The following is a 25771-nucleotide window of genomic DNA, read 5'->3' on the forward strand; positions in this document are numbered from 1 at the left end:
GGACGATTAAAATAGTCTGTCAGTATGTGAAAAGATAACGGGTACCCGTTTAATTTGGAGAAAAGTAAAGTTATACACTTTTGGATAAATCGATTACAAGCCGTGTATCACATTGATGGCACTGTACTGCAGGAAATAGGTGGCAGTAGACAGAGAGGTAAAGTTTTTAGAGGACATATTGCTAAGATTGCAATGGTTAGCCCACTTGGCTATTCAAGAACACATTAACAAGTAGAGATAAGGAAACGGTTATTTTTCTTTATAAGGCCTTGATACGCCCACATCTGGATTGCTGTGCTCAAGTCTGGTCCCGTAGGTTTCCTGGGAATGGAGAGGATTCAGAGACGAGTGGCCTGTGGATAGATTGAAGGTGTTAGGATTTCAGAAGTTGGTTGAGAGGAAAAAAAGTGGGGGATATGATAGAAACATTTAAGTTACTTAAAGGTTTTTATAGGATAGATGAAGGGGGGAATGTTTCAGCACTTGGCTAGAGGAACCAGAAAATAAGGGGTCATACCAGGAAGTTGAATAAAGATTTGATCAGTAGGGGTGAAAACTAGAATTTTTGCTTGGAGAGTTGTGAATGAGCGAAGTGGGTTGCCAGAGTCAGTTATGAGTGCTTTTTCTGTTAATGGGTTCAAGGAGAAGTATGATAGATTGGGTCTCCCGCGATGAGTCTTCGGAATCCATAGATGTGCCCGTACAATAATAATAATAAAAATAATAAACTGTGGTGATGTTTATATCTATCATTCACAACAGCAGCAACCTTATAAGACGGTACGTTGTCTCTCTGAAAGAGACAATGGTCTGTTCCGCAGAAACGCCATAAAGTAGGAAGCATTGCATTGTCCAGAATGTTCAGATACATCTTGAAGTTCAATGTGCACGGAATCACAAACAGACGTCAGAGTGCATAACCCTATCTACGAAATTCGAAGATGGCAGTGTGATGTTATGCTTCTGTATTTCCTGGTTTGGCCTCGGACGTCTGTTTGTGATACCCTGAACATTAAACTCCAATAAGTATCTGAACATTCTGGATAATGCAATGCTTCCTACTTTATGGCGTTTCTACAGAACGGACTATTGTCTCCATAACACACATAAATCACAATTGAAGACAACCCTGCATGTTGGTTCAGTAATGTGGATCTTGCATATTGTAGTGCTACCAAGGAAACCCTCGGTTCTAGATGTTTTTGTGCAGATTCATGTTCCAGTCGATGCTCGAAACTCCACATTCAACTTGTCAGCTGACGAATAGCGGAACATGTTTGACATGTTATCTTCGTAGCACTCTATAGTCAGGTTCGATTGGTGTGATAGTCGTTCACTGCAGGTAGCACTTGCAGTTGACTCCCTGCGCTTCCATCTCAGTATGATTTCACTATTTATTGACCTGGTCTGGCTCAATTTGCCGACGAGATAGGCCTGCAACAAGCCATCCTATTACATCGCCTATTTCAAACTCCGTCAGCTCCCTTCTTGGAGTCATTTCACCGTTCACAGTTGCACTGACTTAGGAGTATCATATCCCACCAATTTATACCGACTACAAACCAACTTGTTACATTGCATGATGCACCTTGCCCATTGGGGTGTCTGTTGACTTTTTTACAAGCAGTACACATATATATATATACGGACTGAGTGTCCGTACCTGAGATAGTTTAGACAAAACCTTTTTTGTTAGAAAGACCGAGATTCAAATTTCAACTGGGACGCAAAGAACCTTTATCAAGACTTTCAGATTGAAGGTTAGCTAGCCGGTTTTACATCCCACAATTCGACCAACCTCTGAGCACAGCAACTTGCACAGAAAAGTGTGTGTGTGTGTGTGTGTGTGTGTGTGTGTGTGTGTGTGTGTGTGTGTGTGTGTGTGTGTGTGTGTGTGTGTGTGTGTGCGTGCGTGCGTGCGTGCGTGCGTGCGTGCGGGAATAAGACCTAACTACCTTATCCTAAAATTATGATCACAATAATCGATTTCGGTATTTGTCTTAAGGGATGGTACGTACCATGAATAATTATAATAATAATCATTATCATCATATTTTATATGACCAAGATTCATCTAGAAGGTCACTTATGAACAATTCACCCGCAGCATGGCTGGGTTTTTAGCTCTCATGGGAAATGTATAGCTAAGCGCCTTTCATGGATTGACAATTTCGATAATTCGTAAAATATCCCAACTTGGCAACTTCCCCAATCAAAACGCCTATTTCAAACTTCGTCAGTCCCCTTCTTGCAGCCATTACGAAGCATTTCTCCACGTATGCATTACACAATCCACTTCTGCACTACACGGTATTTCTGTCTGTTAAATGCATGTTCTCTAGCTAGCTTGTCTTATGTGTGGGGGGAAAACTCAAACTTTTTGAAAAGGAAGACGAAGAAAAAACTCTAGCTATATATGCATATGAGATCAGATAACCCACCTTCGATGGCGAAAGATTATAAAGATTCATTGAGTCGCGGCGAGAATCAGAAGAACACGGTTGGTGACAATAACTTAGGTATACTCCATATAACGGGACCAGATCTAGTCATACTCCCAACTGCTCCACTTAAGATTATAAATCACCCAATATTATGAAATTATCTTAATACACATATACATTACATCACTTTTTTGTAGCTTTATGCATATCGTGACCAGTACGAGCTGTCGCTATTACGTTACACATACGAGTATCATTGTCAAAATTTTGTATTAGAATATGAAGCTTATATATATATATATATATATATATAAACAAGTAGTAACAGAAGCTATTCACATTTCGCTCTAGTTCAGTTGCATTGGGGAGTTCAAAGATGAACTTTGAGAAGACAATTATTCCGAATTTTCACAAGCAGTTCTGATAATAAATATTTAAATAGCAAAATACAGAAATATCATACAGAATTTGGAAAATGCAGTTTCATAATGACGTTCTTGTATCGTGACACCATTTTTTATTACGACTGAATCTAGAACCATTTTTAGCAAGGACCTTCCATGTAACGAAAAATATCATCAGACTCTTTCCTATGACACCCATTCGAAAGTTTATAGAGCTCTATCATATCACCTCTCTTTCTCCTGTTAAGGGATTTAACAAAGTCTGCAATCCACATACTCGCAATCTGTCCTCATAATCTAAATCCCATAATCTTTGTACAAAGGGTGCACAGCTTTTTGATAAAGAAGCTGTGCACCCTTTCCACAGCTTCTTTATCTCCTTAGAACTGGGGAGATCAAATCTGTGCACAATAATCCAGGTGTGGTCTTATCAAAGCATTATAAAGAGGCAAAATTCCTTACCCTTACATGTCAAGGTTCGCTTCAACATTGCGATTATTCTATGACTTTTATTGGCAACTTTTGCTATGTAACCTTTTAACTTCAAAATCCTATCCACCAATACATCAAGATCCTTTGCCTCCTCAGTTTCTTTTAGCATAACCCCGCTAATATAATATGCCGCTGGAACTCTAATCGCGCCAAAGTGTATAACTTTACACTTATTAACATCAAACTGACAGCGACTTTCGTTTGCATGTTACAGTGTATTTTCGTTAATATGGTATACTACATTCAATCTCTTTGGACAATAGTGCAAACAATATGACTTTGGTGACAACAGAAGAATCCTCCCTTCTTCTGTACACAGCGTCTGCCGATCTAAATCCTTCTGAAGTCATCCTACGTTACAGTTAATTTTCATAACTTTTCGAAACTTTTCATCATCTGTAAACAACTGAATGTTTCCATTTAAACAAAGGGTATGTCATCTTATATAAGTTAACCCTTCTCATTTTTCACTCTCTCACACCACTTTCCCATAGGCAAGTTGATATTAATTGCATCATCTGCAAACAACTCGGTCTTAGCCGTTCTCCAATCATTATTACCAATCCGTTATGAATCCTATTCCCGGCAGTTTATATACAAATTTATCGTGCGTAAATGTCTTAGCACAATCAAGAAATATTACCGTATAATCTTGACTTCAAATCTGGCATTTTCGTCACATTATTGTAAAGTAATAAAATTGCTAAAGCAACACCTTTCTTTAACACGTCCATGTAGATAATCCAAGATATTCCTTCTCTCGTCCATCCAATTTTATATTCTAATGCTGCTTACTAATCGACTTCTCTAAACCTTCATTGTCACTGCAGATACACAGACCGGTATTTAGCTAAACAGTATCTATTTTGGAATTTGCTTTCTCCTCTTTCCACTTCTCTGGGACATTTCATGTTGCTAGACTTTCATTAAAAATAACTAAATCAGAGGAACAGCTGACGTCATAGTGTTTTATTGTTGTTTTTTTTTGTTGTTTTTTTTTTGAAATACGTGCAGACCGTGTCTAGTCCAGTCTAATCCATTCCTATATTCATATTCCTCTGTAGAGCAAACATTTCATATTTTTCCTTTTATGCTATCTATTCCATCACTCTTGCATATTCCCACTAACAGGAAATAACTATACAAGGGAGTTATTGAAAATATTTCTATGTATGTTCTGGTTTGTTAACTGAGTACTACCTTGAGCAAATATTATCGTTCTTCTGCAGTCACTCTTATTTTTATTGAATAAGTAACTAAAGAGCTAGAATTTGCTTAGCTTGTGCTGCCAGTGTTTCATATTCTAATTTTATCTTTCTTACAGCACTAGTCACTTTCCTATTTTATGCTTTATATTCGTCACATATTTGACTTTATACTTTCTCGAAAGCATTTTCTATTATGTACTTCCTGTAGAATTTCATTACTACAGCCCCTAGCTCTTGGTTACTATTATGAGACACAACTTTATTTCCTTTTTTGAATCTTCCTTCCTCCTGATGTTCTTTACCTGACGTTTTATACCGGTAACACCAAATTCAGCGACTCTTCTGCTTTTATCATAAACCGAAGCATAGTCCATGAAAGATTAACTTCTCCATGATTCGTGAATTCTACCACCGACTTCGTCAGTAAACTTCATATAATTGAAAATCACAACAGGGTGTTTTGATGGGTTTTCTAAAAATAAGCAATAAGCAATGGGAGATAGCGACTCACAACAACAACAACAAAAAAAAAAAGATGAGCAAGTTAACTAGTTTCCATCACTCGTCATTGTCAACCAAGTTTCCACTAGTAAATAATTAGTCAAACGCAGTTAACATATTACAATTACATTCTTTTTTTAGTAAATTAACTGCGATCTTATCATGTTTTCTCGCAGTGATGACCCAAAATTAATTTAATAACAGAGCCTGTGTAGTTCAGTGGATGTGACGTTTGCATACCACAGCGCTTGACCGCACGAAGGAAGACTTCTTGGTTTCGAATCTAGTCGGCGACTAGAAGAAATTTTTCTAAGCCTTTTTTCGACCTGTTCCGGAGTTAGTCGATCTCTGACACGGGAAAGCGGGTTTTTTCTCCTGGAAACTCGTGTTTTTCATCCCGTAAGCTCAAGAAAATCGACCGTAGAATCCACATCATTTTCAGACATTAACGAGTGTTAGGGACCACGAGACGGTGGCACTTGTTGAGTCGTCTCTCTTCAATGCATACAGCTTAATTAGTGATAGCCTGGGGCCAGCTATCTCTGACTGGCTGCCAGTGGAGATTGAACTGCCCACTCAGTCTCCAAGTTAGATATGGCTAAACGGCCTCTTTCACAGCAAAATGTTGACACTTTTACATCAGCGTTCAGTAGACAGGTTCATGACTTGGCAATAAAAATTCTGCGACCATGTGGTTCTTCTGCTATATTGAAAATTACTCTGGCTAGAACTTTAAAAGCCTTAGTTATTCTTCGAGGATTGATCATAGAATTATAGAATATACGGGAATAAAAAGGCGTTAGCTGATTTTTTTTTTTTTTTTTTGACTGCACTTGGTAATTTGTCAAAGTTCAAAAGGAAATGATGCTAGTACCGTCAAGAATATCTCCACAAATATGCTTTTTCTGTTCATTTACAAATATTTATGCATATTCGTTATAATTATAATGCCGCGACTCTTAGAACGTGAGGAGCAAAATCGAGTTTAGAAGTTGATTTTTTCTGTGACTCCCACACATAAATTTATTTATTACTTTATTTTATTTTTGTAAACCTATTACTAGCGTAGGTGGGAGAAGGATTTTTTTTTTGTATTTTTTATTACCTTTATATTTTATTGATTTATTTACTATTTTTTACGTAGTCGGGAGGCTCTGCTCTGAAGACATCGGACGTTTTCAAACCACTTCCAGATCCAATAAGAGCCGGACGGTGATCTCACACGGCAGCGATGAAATTCATCTCTTCACCTAAATCTTATAAAAATTTACAAATATTGTCAATATGCTGATATAAAAATATTCATCAAAAGGTTTTAATGAATTAAGCGGATTGCACTTAAGAGTGCAGACCATCACTGCTATAAAATCTTTTTTCCATTAAATTCAGGCTGAGGGCTGTCTAATGTGAAGAGTGAGAGTGGTCATGCGCAAGAAATCTTTGAATTCCATGGAGACATCACATGTAATAATAACAATTTCGCATTAAATCTACAAAGCCACGACTAATCAGCAGAGTGCAGGTTTTCTTGTTATAATTATTAGATGATCTGCAATCAATAGAGGATTAAGTGTTGTCTCATTATCCAGTAGTCCAAATGCTGATTTATAATCTTCTTCAGTATTTTTCTATACCAAAGTGAAATGAGACATCCTTCACGGACTCCTCTCTTTATTTGAGTTTCGATCTTGTAACTTCTTCACAGGAACTGAGACTTGATTGTTTTCATTGCATGAATACACATCACTCGCAGTTATTACCAAAAGCATCCGATTTGGCATGTTCGACTTCTTAGGTATGCTCAACAGTTTACTTCTTATGATTATGTTAAAGGCTTTCGGGTAACCTAATGACCCCATATGTTGAATTTGCAATGCATTGATGTTTGGATTTCTACCGTAAAAGTTGAATCAATAACAAATTTCAATACCCATATTAAATATACCAAATTTCATTAAATTCTCTCTAGTTGGTATTGTTATTAATATTGGTAGGATCGCTTCTCCAAATTCTGCCAATAAAATGCACCAAGGAAAAACATTTCTAGGAGATAATGAAAAGGATTTCACTAGGTCAAACTTTTTTTAAGAGTGTCAGTAATCTCCTTTGGGACAGTGAGGGTTCACACAAGTGCAAGCTTTTGATTGCCAAAAGTTACTTTTTTGCCAATTTTGACTTATGCAGCAGAAACATGGAGACTAATAAAAATGAGACATGAACAGAATAGAAGCAATGGAAAGCTTTAAAGACAATGTTGGCAAAAAGCAGAAAAGACAGAATAAGAAATGTGGACATTCATAACAGTTTAGGACTAAAAGTATCGAAGAAATGCTTATGACTTCTCTCTTGAAGTGGTTTGGACATCTAATGAGAACGACCTAGAAAGAATACCAAGAATAATAAGCGTATTCAAAACGCTACAGTTGAAGGGTGTCAATGGCAGCAATACTTAAGCACTGTTCAGAGATTTTCATGCGAGTGCGTTTTTGTGCGAGTGCTGCACCCATCTTGCACAAAGCTTTTTTATTTGCAATTCTTCATGCAAAATATATTCTACACGTTCTTTTGAAATGCCTATAGTGTCAAAAATTTCACACACATTGACTCGCAGGTCATCCAATAACATATCATGCACTTGATCAATGATTTCTGGTGTTGTTACACTTTTTGGATATCCTTCACGTGGATCATCTTCAAGACTGGTACGACCTCGTTTAAACTTGGCAGCCCATTTCTTAATTGTCGTGAACGAAGAAGAAGAGTGCCCATAAATTTTTATGAACTTCGAATGAATTTCTTTTGGCGTTAAACCTTCTTTTACGAAGAATTTTATAACCGCACGATACTCAATTAAGAAATGGGACTAGTATCTTCTCGTCCCTGGAGAGAAGATACTTTGGAAAGGATGCAGAGGCAATTGACAAAAATAATTTTTGGACTTTGAGGGTAAACTGGCGGCATGTAATTCTTTGAAATTGGTAGATAAAAACCAAACAAACAAAAGGCTAATATAATTGAGATGTCTGAGCTGTTTAAGGTATGTAGACCTAGGAAAGAAACAAGGACTAGGCCATCATTAGAAGCTACACAAGGGAATTGTGAATAATAGAATTAAAAATTATTATCACGTAGAAAGTGCCTGCATTTTACATGGCGAGTGATTGATTATTTAGATTTTTTGTGAATGTTTAGATTCAATATGATATATGGCAGGCAGATTAGACCTTTGATGATGAATTTGCGTACTCTATAGATATGATGATCACTTTCTTTAGTAACAACTGTTCCGACAGAAATTGATAAGTTAGGGGGATCAAATCTCTCTATTTCTTTTTATTCTCTCAAATTCTTCCTCCATGAACACCGTGCTAGTTCAGTTCTCTCTTTTCTAAATCTTCACTTTTTTGGTCTCTACATATTTTCCGCGGTCTTTTCCTCTCAAATTTCATTTCATACATTTATCATTATCATCATCATCAAATTCCTGACATGTACCCTCAAGGGGTAACAGGATATTATGTCAGTACTAACTTCCTATCAACAATTTCCTCCAAATCTCAAGATAGATTGATTTGGAGGAAAATTGTTGATAGGAAGTTGCATAAACATCAGAACTTATACGAGAGTGGTCTGACAAGTTCTTGGCCTGGACCATAGATGGCAAGAGCATCTGCACGATTCTTTTTTTCAAAGTTGGTACATCTGTCATAAGCATCCATGTGAAATTGCAAGTCATTGTATCATACTGAATCTAAACATTCACAAAAAATCTAAATAATCAATCACTCGCCATGTAAAATGCAGGCACTTTCTACGTGATAATAATTTTTAATTCTATTATTCACAATTCCCTTGTGTAGCTTCTAATGATGGCCTAGTCCTTGTTTCTTTCCTAGGTCTACATACCTTAAACAGCTCAGACATCTCAATTATATTAGCCTTTTGTTTGTTTGGTTTTTACCAATTTCAACGAATTACATGCCGCCAGTTTACCCTCAAAGTCCAAAAATCATTTTTGTCAATTGCCTCTGCATCCTTTCCAAAGTATCTTCTCTCCAGGGGCGAATGCTGGGATTGAAATTCACGCTTGCTCTTGTTATCATTCAGGGAGTGAGTGGTGTGATTGAAGTCTGATTGATCATTTAAAACTATATATTTAGAAATTTATGTACATTTAATTAAACAAATACAAAACATTTATTTTACAAATGATATTCCGTCTTTTCAATTTAGCTACTTGAATACAAATTCTACCTTACGGTTCTTCTTTATGAACTGGTCAATAACATAGTCATAAAAAGTTGATTGTAACTTAATTTTCCCAAGCAACACGCACACTTGTAAAGGCTGGCTGAAGCTCACTGGCTAGAGCTACTTTGACTGTGTATGGCTGTGTTTAAGACGACGTAAAGGGAGCGGAAATGGTTATGCGCGCGCATGAAATCACAGTGCTGTAGCGAGGACCTGGAAGCTCCCACAACCGAGCAAGCCAGGCAGCTTTGACTAGACGAGCAAGCATCAGCCTTCGATACACAACACAAAGCTCAATTATTGCCGCGCAAGCTTAAGACGTCTTCTGTCTACAAAAATAAAAGCCTAAATGGAATGCTCTAAATGCATGCATTTATTAACAAATAAATATTACTTCTTTCTCAAGTAATGAACTTGCGCAGCAAGCATAGCAAGCATGGAGAATTCGCACCTGCTTCACTCCATACAAATTCTGTACCGGATCTGTAGAAAACAAACGAGTAAGTCCATCCATCGCTGGTTGGCAACTCAGTGTGCGCGGGAGCATCACAATTATTATGCATGACCGCTCATCCTCACACCTTGGGAGAAGCAATATAGGATCACAATAGGATATTCGAGAAATAAATTGTGGGAGAAATGAGTATGCACAGAAAGAACTATTTTGGGAGCCTTAGAGTTCAAGCGCGCGCGCACTAATGCTACACGTACTAAATTTAATCATCACGTGGAAAGTGACATGCCTTAATAGAAAATAAATTATCGAAAACAGCCAACATATTGGGCAGGTGATTATTCCATTTTAAACAAAAGTGTGAACTCCCACCTCTTTAAATTAAATCCAGCAATTTAGCTAACGTGTTGAGCACCAATAAAGAATGAGTCTTCTTTCATTCTCTCCTAGTATAAATAACTAATTTAAGCACTGAAAATCTCCGTAAGTCATCACTTATGAAAGTGTTCGTGTCGTGAAGCCCATTTAAGTTTTAATTTTTATGTTGTGCCCACACACAAGAGGTTGGTTGATCAACCTATAGTACATTAGTACCGTGTATGAGTAGTGGGTTGGGAAAGGAGGAACTTGTTTACATTTGATTTAAATGACTGTAAATTGTATTCCTTGGGAACACAGCAGGTGGGAGGCTGTTCCGCAGTGCAGCAGTTGCAGGGATGAAGGAGGAGGAAAAGAAACTTGTTCTGTTTGTTCGTAGGTGTACTGTGGAAGGATGTTGAGCAGCAGCTGCACGTGTTCCAACGAGCTTAGTACTGAGCGGGGGAATTATTGATGTTATTTCAGATGAGCATTTCCAAAGGAAATATTTGTAAAATATACTTACTGCAGAAACCAAACGTGGTGGAGAGAGTTGGTAAGAGATCGGTTATTAAGAAGTCTAATTGCTCTCCTCTGTATTGAGTCAAGCATTTTGAGAGAGCTTTTAGGGCCCCACCCCATCAATAGCTGGGCGGATTTGTGATTTGTATAATGTTAACTGTTCAGGGGTGAAGTAACGTCTTGAGCGAAAGAGAAATCCTAGTTTTTTTTTTTTTGAAGCCGAGGATGCAATGGTTGTGATGTGTTTATGCCAGGAGAGGTTTGATGAGAGGGTAATTTCAAGACGAGAGAGATCTCAAAATGTCTGGAAATTTGGGTATCGTCAAAAAGGATACTGGGGAAAAAAAGTGTTCTTTTTTATGGGTACAGAACCGGGTTTTATTAGCATTGAAATTGATGAAGTTATCCGAGCCCCTTGTAGGATGGCTTGGAGATCGCAATTTAGCGTGGTGGTGGTTGATGTTCTGTAGGTTGAGGTGAGTTGTGTAGGGTAAGGTTTATCAAATGCAAGCGAGGAGTGTAGTGTGCTGTCGTCTGCAAAACTGTGCATTGAGTTGGAGGTCAACGGAAGCACGTCGCTGATATATAGCAGGAAGAGGGTTGGTGAGAGGACAGAACCTTGTGGAACCCCAGCATTAATTGAGTGGTGAGAGGATAGGGAGCCATCCACCATCACACACGCAGTGTGCGTCCAGACAGAAAGCATTGGACTGAGTAGTGGACTGAGAAAGAATTCTCCAGAAGGTTCGGATGAAGGGAACTTTGGGGAATGGGGAGGAGGAAGAGTTTAGCTTGAAAAAAGAGGGTGGAATCGACAGAGGACCACCTTTGACAACCACTAGATGATTGTAATTCAAAGTTTTCTGGTGGTTGGACATTCCAAAAATAAAATACTAGAAAACGGAGAGCTTTTATTTATTTATTTGTAAATAAAAAATTCCTGTGTTTGTTTGTTTTTTATATTCTGTCTATGTCTTGCCTGCATATTTTGATGAATAAGGAATGCCCCTTGCTATCTTCCAGAGAAGAGTGCACAGTCTGGCGAATTCTACTTTGTCTAGTTTTATTTTAGTAAAGACATATGCGTTTGTGATTTGTAAATAGAACTGCTCAATATTTATAAATTTCTTGAATTTCCTAAGAGAGTATTTATTTCATCTTCACTAATATCTTATATGAGAAAAATCTTAGTTACCAGTGTCAGAAATCGACTGATTCAGAAACCTGGGAGAGAAAGGCTTAACACTATGGCTAAATAAATAAATAAATCCAGTAAAACCTTTTATTCCTAAAAGGGAGTAGGCGAGGCCATCCAGAATACCCGTATAAATAATATATTATTATTTATACGGGTATTCCATTGAGTCAAAATACGCTTCGCGGGAGTCCTACACTATCCATTAACACAATATACTCAATACCTATCATACATCTCCTTAAACTTATTCACTGTTGGAGCTCTCACAACCACCTCTGGCAATCCATTCCACTCATTCATCACACCTTCAAGTTAAGAACCTAGTCCGCACACTCTTAGACAACGTCCATGTGTTTCCCTCTAGTTTTCTTCCTACTTCCCATGTACTGAAAAATTTCATCTGTGTCTTTACTTATGGAATCCCTTTAGCAACTTATAAGTTTCTATCATACCCCCCCCTCCTCCGCCTGTCAGCTAAACTCCACAACCCACACGCCTTCAATCTATCCTTATAAGGAACATTCCACAGACCTGTCACGAGCTTGGTCGCTCTTCTTAAAATCCTCTCCCCCACCTCCCGGTCCTCTAGAAACGCAGGTGATCAAATCTGAGCACATTAGTCAACATGTGGCTGAATCACAGCCTTATAAAGCCGAATAATCACCTCCTTATCTTTACTTGTCGCATGTGTTCTTCAACATCCAAGTAATCCTCTGAACTGCTGTGCCAACTCTTGCAATATGTCCTCTGTATTTCAAATCTCTATTCACCATCATCCCTAGCCTCGTCAATTACTGTAAACTAGTACCATCAGTATGATACGAAGTACATGATATTTTCATCCGGAAGTGTTGTAGAATGTATTCAAATTAGAAATTATGGACTTTAAACCGTGTTATAAATAACTCTTTTAATTCCCCGACGTTTCGATCTTCATATTAAGATCATCATCTACAGCATATTTGTATATGCTTTGTATATACAGGAGAAGCTGAGTTACATTACATACAGCAAGCTAGAGAAACAATGATTTGATCATAGGTTATGCTACTGGCATGACCTCTAGTGAAAAAAAAATTATTTAGAAACTACATCAAGCTAAATTCTATTTATGATAACATGAATTTATTTATGATAAATTATTTTTATCATAAATAAATGATGTCCTATTGTTTATGATAATAGGACATCATGGTAGATAGTAACCGTGATGTCCTATTTTTAGTATTGCAATTGTTATTTTTGATTTAGGATCCTGGATTAACTATAGTCCTATTTATAGTTGCTCTTAGAGAGGAAGATTCCGTGGGTCGAATATATGCTTTCCATATGTTTGGGATTTATTGTTCAGATTGGGGTGGTTGATAATAATCTCACACGCTTCCTTAACAGTTGTGAGATTATTATCAACCACCCCAATCTGAACAATAAATCCCAAACATATGGAAAGCATATATTCGACCCACGGAATCTTCCTCTCTAAGAGCAACTATAAACAGGACTGTAAAAAATCCAGGATCCTAAATCAAAAATAACAATTGCAATGCTAAAAATAGGACATCATTGTTACTGAAAGAAAATTATCTATAAGAAAGAAGGTTTATTCATGTTATCATAAATAGAATTTAGCTTGATGTAGTTTCTAAATAATTTAATTTTTTTTTTCACTAGAGGTCATGCCAGTAGAATAACTTATGATTTTCTCTAGCTTGCTGTATGTAATGTAACTCAGCTTGTCCTGTATATTTGTATATGCTCCAGATGATAGTTGTAAAGTCCATAATTTCTAATATGAATGCTGATCACCGTGCAACACTAAAAGAAAGGATGTTGTAGAATGTAAGGTACACTCTACAACACTAACTTGTTAACCACTGTCCTTTGCCCACACTGCCAGTTTATTTAATTTATCTTGCAAGACATTTATATTACCTTTATCAACTATTGCCCTCCCCAGTTTTGCATCATCAGTAAGCAACTGAATATCCCCCTTCAAATCTTCCGCTATATCATTAATGAACAAATTGAAGAGTAGTGGTCCTAGTACAGCCCTGGGAACTCCACTAGTCACCCTCATTCGCTTTGATTGCACTCCGCCACCCTCCAGTATTTCACTAAGGATGTCTTCGAAAATTTAATTTTATTGAAACCGCTTTTATAACAGTTTACCGATAAGTCAAGAAAGAAAATAAAAGAAAAAGGAAGAAACAAAAAAAGAAAAGAAATGCTTAATTATCCAAACTTTTTTTTTTGTTTTCAAGTTGTGCGGCTGATTGTAAAACGCGACTTTTGCAAATAAATAAACGACCTGGGAGTTCAAGATTCACATGTACCGGAAGGTATCTTGTTTCTCGTAACAGGAAATAACTAAAACAATCAGAGTTTTGCAAAATGTAAATTAGGGATTTGTTTATAAGATGAAAATTTCTTCCGGAAATTTCCTGGATAACTGCATTTCAACTTCTTGCACCTAAAGGACCTATGTTTTAAAAGAAATATTCTAAAGATAAGGAAATTGTTGTATAAGGAAAATGCATAAGAAATAGTGAGTCATGTAGAATAATACTAAAGAGAAAATTGTTAAATTGTTGGGGGTGTCACGTAATAATAATAATGATAAATAGAATTAAAGATAGCTATGGAGAAATGAAGGTCATCCTCATCCTCCACTAATAGTTTTACAGGAATAACTTGAAAAATTACAGACCGATCTCCCTTCTACCGGTCTTTTCGAAAATATTAGAGAAATTGGTAAAAATTAGACTCGTGAAATTTTTGGACAAAAACAACTTATTTTCAAAGAATCAATTTGGGTTCAGGCAAAAGTTTAGCACAGAACATGCTTTACTGAACTTCACCAACACAGTTTATACCTCCCTTGACGAACATAAACTAACATTAGCAGTATTTCTAGATATACACAAAGCTTTTGACTCTGTATCACATGAAATTTTAATAAAAAAATTAGAAGTCATAGGAATACGAGGTACTGCCTTAAACGGATTCAAAATTACTTAAATGCCAGATCACAAATTGTAAAAATAAACAACAGCTATAGCAGCTCCAAAACAGTAGACTGCGGTGTACCACAAGGATCTGTCTTGGGACCAATTTTATTTAATATTTATATCAATGACTTCTGCAATCTTAAACTAAACAGTAAAATAAATACTTTTACAGATGATACAAAAGTTTGTGTCTGTAGAGAAAAGTACTAATTTTCTCTACAGACACAGCCGAACAAATGAAAACCATCGTGAATGCTGATCTTTTAAAAGTAACAAATTGGCTGCACTCAAACAAACTCAGTATGAAAGTCTCAAAAACTAAATACGTAAAGTTTAACTTGCAAAATACAACTGGCAAAATGAACTTCACTGCACAATTAATTTTGCATGATTGGAATTGCAGGACAAATTAAAATTGCAACTGCGAGAAAACAGAAAAAGTCAGTGTAATAATTTACTTGGGATTAAAAATTGATAGTAATTTAAGCTGGAAACTGCATATCACTGATGTCGTAAATAAAGAAATGATTATGTTAAATAGACTTTACTACCTAAAAAGATTCTTAAATAACATGCTAAAAATATTATATTCTGCCTGGATTCGTAGCACACTACAATATGGTATATTAAGTTGGGAAGGAATCTATCGCACTACTCTGAAACCTTTAGTCTCGACTCAGAATAAAGTAATTAAAATCTTAACTAGAAACAGATATAAGGATACTGCAATGTGTAATAAATACACCATACTAAACATACTATCCCTTAGATATTTATACGTCTATAGGGTACTATTATTCATAAAAAACGACAACGATTACGTAAATATCAAACAATATACTTTCCTTAGTAGACATAAGGGGCTAAAATATTTAGTTCCAAAAGCAAATAAAGAAGCAACCATTATACTTATTTTGCGCCAAAAGTATTCCACACACTACCTTTAACAATAAGAAATGAAACTAACCCAAACAAATACAAAATTCTAATCAAAGCGTATTTATTTTCTCACAGAAATTAGGAAGCTCTGTTCAAAATAAGTGTATAAATTATTGGTTTTTAGCATATTTGTATTCAAAGATCCAGTCTATAAGTGTAAAACGTAAAATTTAAATACTATTTAAGTGCTTTTTTATTTTGCTCCTAATTAATTGTTATGCAACTTTCTCTGTATGATGAAATTTTATTTTATCTGCGATTTTATTATGTAATTATATTATAATAACATGTATATTATATGAATGTACACATGTGTATATAATGAAAATGCATTACATAAATTTTTGTAACTTTATGCATATCGTAACCTGGATGAGTTGTTGCTCTTAGGTTACACATACGATTGTTCAACATATTGTATTATTATAGGAAGCTTATAAATAAAATAAATAATATATATATATATATATATATATATATATATATATATATATATATATTATTTTTCAACAGACAATGTTTAATTTTGTCTGGGCTACTGTTTCTTAAATTAATGGCATTGCCATTTTTGACGTCTGTCAAAAATTTCTCGTGTATACGGTTGTAGTGAACCTAATAAGGTCATTACCCCCCAAGAAGAACAAGCCCAAGCTAAATTACGCGAAGTTTGCTGATAACGGAATTTGCTGTTTATACTTTGGGAGTCGTTTTTGTTAATAGGAACTAAATATATGTTCGGTTACTATTAAAATTTACACATAAAGCAGGGGGAGGGGAATGCTCAGAATTTCTGACCTGTATCTCGAGTAGAAATTACTTTACTACTAAATTTCTTGTGGGGTTGTATCCTGTACACGAATGCTCAATATTCTTAATGAACGCATGGGTTCTGGAATCTGATTCACGGGCATTGAACCCCACTATTACTTTTGCAAACGCAGTTTTTGAGGTGAATAATCACTGAAGAGTGTACGTAATAGTAGACTTTTATAATGTAAGAGCGATTTATCATTTTCGCTTCAAAGTACAGAGCTTCTGTCAACTTGCTATTATTCTCTTATCAAATACCGCAGTAGTTGCCTCTTACTAATAATCTAAACACAGTTATCTAGTTCAGCGTGAAGTTTATTCTTGAACATTGCGTTGCGAGAAAGGTTAGAGCAACACATAACCACACGAACGCACCCACCCATCCTTACGCGCATACACACGAAAAACAAATAAACATACAATGCTTAAAACGTGTTAGAGATATAGCCAAATATATAATTATAAAAAAATGGAATTCTTAAAAACATATACACATTCCGATATTTCATACACTCATGTTTAGGATTTCAACTAACGTTTCAGACACGCAAAACTCAATAAAATGGTGAGATAAGCTGTCAGAGTAACACAAACACGTGCAGCGACACTTAAACAGTGTAACTGAGATGAAGAAGCACGCGCACGCACAGGCGCAACTTTTGAAAGTTAAAAACACATAATTTAGAAACACTGGTTAATTAAGGATACATTCAATTCTTTAAAAAGTTCTATCACATAACTTGATGTAATAAAAAAAAGTGGAAGAATAATACGTGTAAAATAATAGCAAACGCAATCATACAACCCCCCCCCGACACACACACACTCTCTCTCTCTCTCTCTCTCTCTCTCTCACACACACACACACACACACACACACACACACACACACACACACACACACACACACACACACACACACATGACATAGAATTCTAGATGCGTGATAGAGACAGATACAAAACAAATACATGCGTAAACACACACGCTATTCTGGGAAAAAATGGTTGGTCACTTCTCAAATTCCAACTTTAATATCTGAAAACACGAACTTTACACCTCATGGAAAATTTCCAAAGACCAGGCGATATTGCTAACGATGTGTTGTCATTCTGATGTCTAATGCAAGGTCTAATGATGATCTTCAGTCCATATAATTCAAAGTTTCCCAACAACTTTCAATACAACAGTTCACAACTGCACACCGATATACACTTATATTTTTACAATGTGTTGCTTACACAATTTTTCTTGCATTCATATATATAATGCGTTTTTGTCATTATGAAGAAAGTTGATGTAGTGTCCAACCGTACATTCAAAGCATGTACGGTTGGACACTACATCAACTTTCTTCATAATGCCAAAAACGCATTATATATATAAAACATTTAAGATAATTGTTATCACGGCAGTTTTTAAAGTTCTGAACATCCAAGTGGTTTCCGATGTGTTTTCAACGGTACTCTGTAATGGTCAGCACGTCTACATTTTGGGACACATCCTGACTGGTCCTTACTCATATCGCCCCTGATGTTCTTCGGTGTGAACTGCTCCATTGCGTTGGGTGCTCTTCTAGATGGCGCTGCTTATTTGTGTGATGAAAAATTCAAGGTTCTATGAGGAAAAACAAAAGAACATCTCTCTAAAGTTGAAAACTAGCCGATAGTCGATATTTTTTTCAAACCACCAGAACTCTTAACCAGAATTTCATATTTGTCTGAGGAAAAAACTTCAGGAGTGAGTGATAACCTCGAAGACTGATATCTGATCGTAACGAAATGAACTTCGCCCATCTAATACTGCTTAGTAATTATAATGAGGTCCATTTTCACTTCAAAATACAATTTGCCTTTAACTAAACATTGTTCTGTTATCAATTAGCTAGCAACTTTCATACAAATAATTTAAACCATTTTTCAAGTCTGGAAGTTAATTCTGCTAGAACGATGAGATGTAACACAATCGCGCGCGCGATTGCACACACACACAAACTGAAGTAATATTTCACACAAACAAATATTAAACAACTGACGTGTTACATTATGTAGATTTTTCGACTAAAAACGAATGTGACAAAAGATAGCTGTCACTGGGCTTAATAGGTCGTGATAATATAGATAGTTAAACCGACTAGTTTTGCCACATATTCCAGTGGCTTCTTCTCGGTTTAACTATCTATATTATTACGACCTATTAAACCCAGTGACAGCTATCTTTTGTGATATTTGACATCTTCGCAAGTCGAATACTACCGTTGCACCCATTCAAGTGCATGCACAAATCGCATTCAAATGTTTGCGAATTAGAATTTAAACAGGACTTCCCTCTGGATCATCTTATGAGTCTGTTTTGTCTTTCTTCATCTGGTTATTTTACTTGGAAATGAAAAAGTACAAAATGAGAGAAGGCACTGCTGTGGATTGCGATCTTTTCTTCTACGCCAATTACACACATGAAAAAGCATCCGGAACAGAACCCATCTCTTATTTCCCAAAAGTTATCATCCTCTGTGGCTTCGTTGTTGTGAAATATCATTAAGATTAGGTTTCATTGCCTAAGGCGATGTTACAAGACGTTGTCTCTCATCATTAAGTTTCTGGCTGATCTCGGATGAGAACTGACAATTTAATTGTTCATGAAGTTTATTATTACTATTTTATAGTTAATAACAATAACCAATCACGAAAGGATTCTAATAAATGGCTGATAATTAATTAATGCCTGGTAGTAAGAGCGAAGTACAACACCCACAGGATACAAATCTCTTGGCAAAAGTGCGGCATCCCCAGTTCTCTTCCTCCGCATATCACTCTACTTGGCCTCACATCTAGGCAGCAATGATCTGAAGGAATAGGTGGCAACAGGATTATTTACAAGCTGGTCGTGCAACTTCTGATGCGTTAGCATCAGGTTCGGTATGCTATTCTGCAGAACCGTTTGGCTGCTGTGTCCTCATACGGGGAGATCATCCTTTCCACCCGTGATTAGCATCCCCCCTTGAAAAGTGTCACCCTCAATACACGTAAGAGGAGATGAACAGAAACTGAGCTCGCGCTCTAGAGACCAAACACGGCTGCTACTAGATTTGGTCTCTAAAGCATGTGATATTGTTAGGTCAGGCCCGAGGCAGGGGCGGAATGGGCGAATGCCGCAGGCGGAAAAGTAAAAGAGCGGAAAACTTACAAAAAGTTTATGTTACAATTATACTGGAGGCAGAAAAAAAAATTAATTAAATTGGATATATCATATATTTAAAAAATATTAAAAATTATATACATATTTATAAAGATAATTATATTTTATTCTAATTATATAAGTTCCAAATAATTATTTTTATTTTGATAATTCCTGTGACAGAAACATTTAGATCCAATTTCATTGAGAAAATTTGATTCTCTTATAAATAGAATATTTTATTTCAGAAACAAAATTAAGCGGAAATTTTTATTTAGTAATTTAATATTTTAATATAAAAAATTTGATATAATAATAAATAATATAAATATGAAACTTTTGTGTGAGAAAATTAAAAATAATTTTCTTAAAACTATATTATAGTCGTATAAGATGTTATTATCTATAATTATAAATCGTTCACATATCCACAAAATTTTCTTACATGGCAGGTCGCTATCCCTGTATTAGTTTGTATTATATTATTAGCTTGCTGAATGAATTTTGTTACCTCGTATTTATGAAGGTAAGTTTGTAGTTAAATATGTGATTTATCTTAGTAATGATTTTTTAAATAAAGTATTCATTTCTTTTTCTTTGTAGCTATAGCCGTGGTTGTTTTTAACTTTTTTTTTTATTTTATTTTACGAACTCTTGCCTATATTTGAAATTGTGCCCATTGACAACTATACGAGTTTTACGTTAATATTAAACAAGGTAATTTTTAATTTTACTTTCCTAATTTATTTGTTTTCTTAATGCAGTAAAATCAGATAAAAAATGATTGTATAAATGGGCGAGACTTGGCAAATGACGATTCAATTAAATCAAATTAAATAAAAGAAATCAAATTTTTTTACATTGTTTTGGGCCCATACTTTATGAAAAAAAAAAAAAACTTTTTTTATTATTTCAGAAACAGACATAAATGGCAGACCAGAGGGAAAAAATGAAAACCCTTTCTGATCATCAATACAGAAAAAGACGAGCAGAACGAGAAGTTATTCGAGTTCAACAAGAAAAATCAATTGCGGAAATTTTTAAATTACCAGAAACAAGAGTCAGTGAAAGCGACGTTCCTGTGGAGTCCCCCGCTGACAATGAGTCTGAAAATTCGAATTTGTGTTTAAATGATAATCAGGCTCTTGAGAAACATCCAATAGCTTCGACTTCAAATACAAATACCTCAACACTAAATTACGAGCTTTTTGATTATCCAGCTTTATGGCCAAACTTGTCCAATTCAATAATTGATATATTAGTAAAACGAGGTCCTCCTGCTGAATCAAAAGAGACTTTTTTTCCCCACGCGATGAACATAATAGAAGTTTTCATGTATCGCATTATAATAGGATTTAGAGTAACGGAGAAACCATTAAAAGATCTTCGTTAATTTACTCCAGTTCAAAATATGTAGTATTTTGTTTCTGCTGCAAATTATTTTCTAATATTCGAACTATGAACTTAATTTCGGAAGGAAATAACGATTGGAAAATATATGTCCCAAGTTCTTCAGCGCCACGAAAAATCCCAAGAACATTTTAATAATTTTGAAAAATGGATTGATTTGGAAAAGCGTTTAAAAAATGAAACTACAATTGATCACCATCAGCTAAAATTACTCAAAAAAGAACAAGAACACTGGATGCATGTTTTAAAACGCATAATATCGGTTATTAAATTTCTTGCAAAAGAAAACATTGCGTTTAGAGGAAGTTCAGATACGCTATATACAAATAATAATCGAAAATTTTTGATAGCGTATTACAAAAACATGTAGAACGCATAAAAAACAATGAAATTCACTTCATCATTTAGGGAAATGTATACAAAACGAAATCATTAATATATTGAGTAATGAAATTAAAAAAAATATTGTATCTAAAATAATGAATGCTAAGTATTTTTCGGTAATTGTTGATTGCACCACTGATATTTCGCGGCAGGAGCAAATGTCCTTAATTGTAAGTTATGTTTCTATAAAAGAAAAAATGAAGAAACCCAAGATATTATACAAATAGAGGAAAGATTTTTAGATTTTATTAAATTAATAATACAACAGGAAGTGATATGGCTGAAGTATTTTAAAATTATTAGAAGAAAAAACTTAAATATTCAAAATATCCGTGGTCAGGGATATGACAACGGGTCAAATATAAAGGGGAAGAATGCAGGGGTGCAAGCATTTTTAAGGAACAAATATCCTAGAGCATTTTTTGTTCCGTGTTGTACACATTCCTTGAACTTAGTATTGAGCGATGCAGCAAGCTGCAATGTAGGTTTTATTTTTTTGAAATTATTCAGTCAGTCTATAATTTACTTTCTTCATCGAGTCATCGATGGGAAGTTCTAAACCACATCCAAAATTTTACTTTAAAACCTTTATGCACGACGAGATGGGAAAGTCGCGTCGAAGCTGCTTTAATTTTCATCACAGAAGAGGACAACTTAATTGAGCAACAAGGAATTAAAACAAAATTGGAAGCAAGTTCGTTAGCAAAAAAAAAAAAAAAAAATAATAATAATAATTCTTTCAAGTTTATATTTGGCACATTTGTTTGGTATGACATTCTAAGTGAAGTCAATGCATCTAGCAAACAATTGCAAAATATCTCTTGCAATATTATGAAAGCCTTGAAATCATTAGATGTCACGAAAAAATTCTTGCCGTCATACAGAAAGCGAAAATAATTTTTTGAAAGTTCAACACCAAGCCCATAACTTTGCTCTAAATATTGGCTTAAATGCTGATTTCCCAACTAACGACAGCACACGAACTCGACGTGTAAAAACTCATTGATGTATTGTAATTGATTAGTAATTAATCAATTACTAATTTTGAGCGATATTTTCAAATTAATTTTTTAAATGTAATTCTTGATTCAGCAATAACATCAATTACTGAAAGATTTGAACAGCTAAATAAATATGAATCAATTTTTGGGTTTCTCTTTAACATTGGTAACTTAAATTTTGATAATGATACAGAATAAAAAAAGCTTGTTTTAACTTAGACATTGTTCTGTCTCTGATGGTGATCAAAAAGATATTTCAGCAATAGATTTATTAGATGAATTAAAAATATTGTCTCGGAGGATATCAAATAATTATTCTCCCAAAGAAGTATTAAATTATATTAAATAACTGCATAAGACTTTTCCCTAATGTGTACACATCACTACAAATTCTTTTAACAATCCCAACTACAGCTGCAAGTGCAGAGAGCAGTTTTCTAAATTAAGACTTATTAAAAATTATTTGAGGTCCACAATGTCCCAAGAGAGATTAGATGGCTTAGCCACTTTATCTATTGAAAGTGACATAGCCGAGACATTAGATCTAGAAGAAGTAGTAAAGTCTTTTGCCGAAATTAAGGCTAGAAATTTTTTTTTTAAATAATTAAAATTGTTAATTCTTAATTTAGATTTTGTTATATTTGTTTTGTCATCAATTGTGTTAAAATTATGTACTCATATTATATAACATAATAAACACAAAAATATTTTATTTATTATTATTATTTATTTATTCACTATATATATATATATATATATATATATATATATACAATTTTGACCGAAGGGCGGAAAAAAAATCTTGCACACACTCAAAAATTTGCTCGTGACGGTGCTGGATATTGTTTCACTAGAAGTGTGGTTGACGGTTGCTCCAGAAAGGGATGTTATGGCAGCAACACTCCCCACGTTCGTTCACCAAAATGTTAAAAAAGGCCAATCTTCTACAGTTCTACTGTAACTAATCTCATAGGAAGGTGAAGGTAGCTTGGCTAGATGAGCCTATAGCTATGCATTCCTTATGGGTCCTGTATTTTATTCAGTTGTTTCAACAATTGTGCATCACGCGTGAAATTCTGTTGACTCTGAGTAAATGTCTCAATAAAGCATGACTTTGTCTTATCAGTTAAAATACCCTGTACAATCTAAAATATGACCAAACCAAGCAGTACTTGTGCTTAACGTTATATTAAATAAAAATTATTTCATTTAAATAAAAACATTGAACTAAAATTATGCTTTGTAGAATTTATTGATAGATTATCTCAGCGTTTCCCAAAATCTGGTCCGCTGCCCGACACGGGTACTTGGAGGAAACTTACCTATCCTCGGAAAATATAAAACTTCCAATATGGCATATGTCATATGGCATCGATTCTGTCAATAGATAAATTTAAGCTATAAACGATATTTTTAAACATAATAATAATAAAATAAATTTAATGGCAACTGTTTTTGACTTTGAAACTCTAAGGTAACAAACAAATCTGTTTTGTTAACAGTGAAGATTAATATCTAAACTCCAAAACGAGAGAGAGAGAGAGAGAGAGGTACTGTGGTTGAGATCTAGGTAGAAATTTATTCATTTAGAACAAACAGAGAGTTATACGCGTGAATCATGATTGTTGAGACAACTAACGAAATAGAGGACCAGTAAGTGATGCGTAAGTTGAATAACATGCGCATACAAAACAACAACAAAAATACATTCTGGTTCCGTTTCTGATATTACACACACACACACACACACACACACACACACATATATATATATATATATACGTAATGGGCCACAAAAGTCATTCTGGGGAAGAAAAAAAAAGAAAAAAAAACATCTCCTGCTATCTTAAAGTTTGGGAAAACGCTGGATTATCTGAAAAGGTGAAGAGTCCTTGGGTAGCACGGCTGTTAACGGGAATAGAATTTGAACCCAGCAGAAGCTTGGAGTTTAAATTCTATATAGAATACAGGGATGGCGAGTTTTCAACTCCGTGGTATCGAGATAGCGGGGGTTTTTTCTATCGAAATTGAGTGTTTCTCCTCCTGCAAAACTAACATATCGGCCAGAGAACACACGCAGTAACAGACCTAGAAGTCTATGTAGATAGGATTAACGGTCCTATCACAATAGCAATGAAGCCAAATAACCTGTTTCACTTATATGAAAGCCAGTTACATGGCAGTGACAACCACAGCCTAAAACGTTAAGGGGAAGGTAGGAAAGCGCAGTGAATAGCATGGATTCAATTCTTCCATATACTCAGATGCATTATGAACCAACACATATCATTCTAAAATATTTAGTGTACTAACTTACTAAGAGCGAGAGGAGAATATAAAGAAAAGCCTTCCTGCATACCGCAGGAGATGGAATGGCAGATAACGTTTTATTTTAATGAATCAACTAGAAGTAGAGTGGATTTTTATATTTTGTCATTTCAGCAATGACTGAAATTAGCTTGAACTTTCTAGAGTGAGATATTTTTCAAAAGAAGCAATTCTGACGGATGTGATGACACATAATACACTTGGTGGACCTGTTTGATTTCGACCATCTGGTTACTCTATGGAACTGTAAAGATTCTGTTATGTGCTTGAACCTGAGAACTCTTCTAAGATATATATATATATATATATATATATATATATATATTTAACACGGGAATTTAAAATCCTAACAGAGAGAGAGCTGGTGTCATCTAGTTAGGAATATGTTCAACATTGTGTTTCAACTATCACATGCAGTTGTACTGAATCATATTTAAATAAAACCAAAAACAATCGCCTCACATCTTAACAAATTTATACAACTTATCGGAGGAAGAGAAAATAAAAAAAAAAGAAAAAGAAAAGTAAACTGATTTGATTTCGGATTTGTGATCTCCTAAACTACAGTTCATCGATTTAGCTTTTAAAGGAACAGAATTTAAAAGATCATACGAGATTTCAAAGGAGTTGTCTTGAACAGACGGTGATAGAGAGCATCTCCACCAGTGTCGCATTCGAGGCCAAATCGTTGTGCAGTATCTGGATCAATTGCTGATACCTATTTGAGAGTAATGAGAATGTCCCGTTGCCTATTCGACCGTCAGACCAACCCCGTCTGCCAGAGAAACCTGTTATTGCGTTTTTTGCTGCACCGGATTTTCGTTGCCTGGGCAACTGGCGCATTCATGTGACCGGAGCATAACGCGAGTTTGCTCGTACACTG

At 35.2% G+C, this 25771-nt stretch overlaps 1 protein-coding gene across 1 annotated transcript in view; it reads right to left on the bottom strand.

Annotated features, from left to right (window-relative positions):
• The window catches only part of LOC150099090 (uncharacterized), a 479515-nt gene extending 455493 nt beyond the window's left edge, over positions 1 to 24022 (bottom strand). The window contains exon 1 of the mRNA XM_090405379.1: positions 23883 to 24022. The gene's annotated coding sequence lies outside the window, so the exon portion shown is untranslated. The remainder of the gene's footprint in view (positions 1 to 23882) is intronic.
• Positions 24023 to 25771: the final 1749 nt, after the last annotated feature.

This window comes from Typopeltis vanoorti, chromosome 15 (assembly GCF_054136105.1).
Source record: "Typopeltis vanoorti isolate ZY-2024b chromosome 15, IOZ_Tvanoo_1.0, whole genome shotgun sequence".
Classification (NCBI taxonomy): Eukaryota; Metazoa; Arthropoda; class Arachnida; order Uropygi; family Thelyphonidae; genus Typopeltis; species Typopeltis vanoorti.